Source organism: Amaranthus tricolor, chromosome 3, assembly GCF_026212465.1.
Source record: "Amaranthus tricolor cultivar Red isolate AtriRed21 chromosome 3, ASM2621246v1, whole genome shotgun sequence".
NCBI classification, from domain to species: domain Eukaryota; kingdom Viridiplantae; phylum Streptophyta; class Magnoliopsida; order Caryophyllales; family Amaranthaceae; genus Amaranthus; species Amaranthus tricolor.
Window position 1 is genome coordinate 15,161,422 of NC_080049.1, and position 5,606 is coordinate 15,167,027.

Sequence of the window (5,606 nt, forward strand, 5' to 3'; positions counted from 1 at the left end):
CGTACGCATTCAACAATGCTTTGAATCTTGTGTTGCGAGGTAGGCTGTTAGGTTTTTGTAATGAGTCGAAGACGTGCAGGGTGTTCGTTAAAGGACATATGATCAAAAGTATCCAATGCAAACTACAACCACAAATTTAAAATCAACAAATTAGAGATTAGGTGACTTTAAAAATCAAAAGATAAGTTCAATTTCAAAAATAAAACTTACTCTTCCCAATATGGAGCCAGAATGAATGTGTGTTTACATGCAAGGGAATTAGTCAAAGCAGTCTCAATGTATGCTCTGACGACATCTGGATCATTTCTACATTTACTACCCGAAATCCTCTCCGGACAAAACCATCCAATTTTTATTGGAGGTTCGCAAGAATTTACCTCCTCGTAAACCGCACTAAACTCACAAATAAGAGAATTTTGTTAGTAATTCGGTCATTAAAACAATTAAACAACAATGCCTAACTTGTAAGATAATGAACATCACCTCATGTAGACATGGAAAAGAGCTACGTTCAGCATCTCTCCTCTCAAAATTGCCCGATGTCACTAGGACCAATAATTACATACGGGTCTTCTGAAAAGCAGTATTGCTCCTTCAGCAGGGGCAACATGATTGGGTCCTCCTCACTTATGCGAGATGCACAATAATGCAACCATTTGCAATCTTGAGAGAGATCTTTTAGCTCCTCATCAGTCAAAATCGGAGTGCTTGGCATCGACTTTGACCCAGTCGACACCTTTGCTGAGGAACCGACCTCTCTACAAGATCCCTTTGGACTCTTTTGCTATTTCAATTTATAAATAAAAATTAAATTAGTGTGAGCATGCAATTAAAAAATAAAAATAAATAAGGTACAAATGATTCTTACCGTGTTAGTGAATCGGACCCAAGCATATGGCCATGTGACGAAACTACCTAGGGCGTCTGATAGTTTCTCAAGGCTCCATGCTGGCATTGGAATTGGGAGTGAGAAATCTTCAAACCCCTTTACAATAGTCTCCACGGCCACACTGATGTGGCCACTTGTAACAGGCACTGAATGCACTGTTTGGCCCTCTTTATTTGGCTGTGCCATACCATATGCAACCTCAGTTAAGTCGCCATCACTAGCAACACCTAACTGAGGCAGCAAAAGAGAACAAGGAGTCGCCTCTTGAAAATTGTGTCGTTTAGTATAATAAACATCATAATAAAATTTTAATTACGCGTTGCAATTTAAATTAATAAGTGCTTATATATTTAAAAACTATGTACCTGTAGCACTGGCACCGGAGTTGGCTCCGGATTTTGAGCAACGGGGGTACTAGTAAAGAGCTGGGGTGCTACGGGGGTAATGGGCTCGGGTGTTGGCTCGACCAAAGCGTCAGAATCCCCATGTTGACTTCCCTGATCCTCGACAATCAGGTTTGCCAAGTCCACAATGGGTGCACCCATCTTTTGCAACACGGTGGCCAACTTCGCGAGAACGTCCTTCGTAATCTCCGCTCGGAGGGTTGCTGCTTCTTCCCGCAGTGCCGTTCGAGATTGAGTAGCAGCACACTCTTTGCCGAATGCCTTCTGTAACCCCACGCGGACGCCTCCTTTTCCGACTACCCGCCCACTGTGGTCTTTCCCTAAGACCATATGCAATGCGTCAACATTGCCTTTTGGGGTGAACTCCCCCGTAGCTTCTTTTTCCTTCCAGCCCATCTGTTCAAATAAAAAGTGACATATATAGTAATTAGTATAAGTACATCAAAGCCAAAGAATACAAAACAAATGAAGAATATACTTAATAATTTGAAAACTCACCACAGCATCAGCAACCTTCTTCGTTCCCGGATCATTAATGGTAAATTTACCACTTGCATCTCGGGAATGAAGCCCGCAATACCAATCACGCACCCGATCTCCAGCAAGAGTATGTACGGATGCGGAGGTAGTCGTAGATGAGGGTGTGGATGAACTTTGATTGGGGTATAAACCCGCATCCACCCACTCTTTTCAGACCTCATCGTACGTTTTCTGGCCTAAGCGATGGTAAAACTTCCTTTTGCTTGCAGAATCTGAAGCTTTACCACGCTTTTCCTAATTAATCAATAGAAATCGAATGTCATGTATTAGTTTAATGACTGAATCAAAAGAAGTAAATTCAAATTGGTAAACTATAATATAATATGAAATACTTACAACTTCTATGGGAGTTGTTCTTCTGGCAACAAAGGCCTCCCAATCCCTCTTCGATATGTGACCCCATATTTCGTAGGGCATCTTCGAAGGTGCTTGCTCTCCACCTTCGTTTCCCGTTTTGACCTTTTTGGTCGTACGGGCACGGGTCTTCGTAATCCAGCCAGTTACTAGCTTGGATTTGAAATCTCTGAATCTTTCAGCAACAGCTGAAAGAAACACATTCTTCTTGTCCTCATCGCTCTCGATGTGGAAAAGATTCTACAAAAAAAATTTATATTTGTTACTGTCAATTAAATTAATTTTAAAATGAAACTAAATGAGTAAAAATAGTAAAGTTGCTTACCACAGTATCATTCCATAGAGAGTTTTTCAAACCCTCTGGAACCTCGTTCCATGCGTGCAATATGGAAATCTTGCGGATACATAAGCCCACTTGTTTTCCATATTGCCTACGCCATTTTCCGCAGGGTTGACCCGATGCATTGTATTCCAAATGCATTGGTTCCGTGACTTTGAGGTTTTTCGTAGGACCTCGCCCTTTTCTTTTCTTACTGGTAGTGGGAGCATCCATTGGTGGGGCGTCTTCAGTCTCAAAATCATTGTCTAGAGGTGGAGCGTCTTCAGCCATACGCTCGAATCTCACAATTTGGTCCTCTTCACTGTCGTAACTACGATGCTCATTATCCGAGGTCTTAATCTCGGGGACAATTTCGTCTCTGAATAGATGCATTATATATCAGTACCTGAAAGAGTATGAATAGAAATATATTAGAACATAAGCTAAGTAATATTAAGAATATGACTATGATTTACAATTCTAATACGTACGTTCAACACAATAATATATAACAAATAAGTGTTCTGTGCAAAGTTTCATGCAAAACAAACCAAGTGCCAAAAAAACTTTTAAAAGCTTTAAATTCATACCTTGTGAATCACTTAATTCAAATGTATTCCTTCCGTGTGATCTACACGCATATAACCAACATGTACATCATCTACATCATCTTGATCCACTGATATTGGATTGATAAAGGGAGGGGAGTCTTCAAAAGCTTCATATTCTTCCTCATCCTCAACATCACCTATACCAAGAATGCTTCTTTTTCCCGGTACAACAATAGACCATTTTTTATCAGACGGGTCTACAATGTAGAATACTTGCTTGGCTTGTGTGGCTAGTATGAATGGCTCCTCACTATCACGCAAACGAGCTAAGTCTACAAGAGTGAATCCACAAGGGTCGTCATTTTTTATGCATCGTCGATTATTATCTACCCACTTACATTTGAAAAGACCAATATTGAAAGCAGAGTAGTCAAGCTCCCATATTTCATGTACCCGCCCGTAGTATACCAATTTAGCATCAACCGGCGCTTGATCCTTCGCACTCGCGTAAAATGTAGATGACGCCAAAATAGAAACCCCACTATTCTGTAGATACGATGACTTCTTGTCTTGACCCTCAGTCCAAAATGTGAAGCCATTGACATCGTAACCCTCATATTTGTTGACATCATCACGAGGACCAAAAGCTAACCACTTAACAATTTCGGATACACCCTTGAGTTCTTCGCATATTACTCGATTATAAAACCAATTAATAAACGTCTTGTTATGCAACTGCATCAATGCCCTATCCCCTTTAGAAGAATGTTTTGCGCGCAATATATCAAAATGCTCACTCAAAAAAGGATGAACTTCCGGAATATGATGCAACACATACAAGTGTGCTTGTAGAAGGCTTTCTCGAGGAGGTGTGACCGATTTGGAGCCAATTGTTCCTTTTCCCTCAAGCCTTCCTTCATGTCTAGAGGTGGGAAGTCCAATAGGCTTTGCCATGGCCAAATACTCGGCTATAAAGTTACTAATCTCATCTCTCACACTGCCTTGAATCATACTCCCCTCGGGTTGTGCTGGATTCCTCACCTTGTTTTGTAAAACACCCATGTGTCTTTCAAAAGGATAACACCACCTTAAAAAAACTGGACCCAAAAGTTTGATCTCACGAACAAGATGGACAATAAGATGAACCATTATGTCAAAGAAAGAAGGTGGAAAATACATCTCAAACTTGCATAAAGTTACAATCACGTCGAGTTGAAGTGCATCAAGTTTAAAGGGATCAAGAACTTTACTACAAATTGTGTTGAAGAACGAACATAGCTCGGTTATAGCATATCTCACATGTTTTGGCAGTATTCCACGGATTGCAATTGGTAAGAACACTTGCATCATTACATGGCAATCGTGAGATTTCATGCTTCCCAACTTCAGCTCACCATTTAGGCTAACAAATCTCTTCATGTTGGATGAGTACCCAGACGGAACCTTAATGCCATACAAACACTCACAAAATGTCCGCTTCTCTACTTTGGACAATGTGTAACAAGCTGGAGGCAAATAAACTTTGTCATTAAGCATCTTCTTCTTACTGCCACCAACTTCATCATCAGCTCTATTTCTTCTCTTACTCACCTTAACATGTGCCCACAACTCCGGATGAAGACCCTTACATTCAAACCAATCTCGCACGGCCCTAACATCTTTTGTCTTACCCGGAATGTTCATGAGAGTCCCGAGTATGGCATCGCATACATTTTTCTCTATATGCATAACGTCAAGACAATGCCTAACCTGTAGATCTCTCCAATATGGAAGCTTCCAAAAGATTGATTCTTTTTTCCATAATCGGCCTTCACCTCCTTGCACTTGCCCTGTTTTACCAAATACAGTCTCAACTCCTTTAACCTGTTCATAAACCTCATAACCGGTCAACGGTCGACGAACTACACGGTCCTCAACCTCCCCATTGAACAACTTCTTCTTCTTACGATATTGGTGGTCTCGTGGGAGGAACTTTCGATGGTGCATGAATACGTGTTTGCACTTAGGAATCCACGTGGATTCCATGTCATCGATACATATCGGGCATGCTTTCTTCACTTTGTTCTTATACCCCGATAAGTTGCCATATGCCAGAAAATCATTAACGGTGCATAAAAGCATTGCACGCAAGGTGAACTCCTCATTAGCATATGCATCAAACACTGAAACGCCTTCACCCCACATCTTTCTCAAATCCTCAACGAGAGGTGCAAGATACACATCTATGTCATTGCCAGGTTGTTTAGGACCGGAGATAAGAAGCGAAAGCATTATGTACTTACGCTTCATACACAACCAAGGTGGCAAATTATAGATCACTAAAAGTACCGGCCAAGTACTATGTTGAGAACTAAGATTGCCGAACGGGTTCATTCCATCCGTACACAGTCCGAGCCTTAAATTACGAACCTCATCCCCAAAAGTCTTATGCAACCTATCAATACTCTTCCACTCCGGAGAATCAGATGGATGTGTGAGCAAGTGGCCTTTCTTCACCCTATCTGCATGCCACCTCAAATTTAACGCATCTTTCTTTATAGAAAACAAGC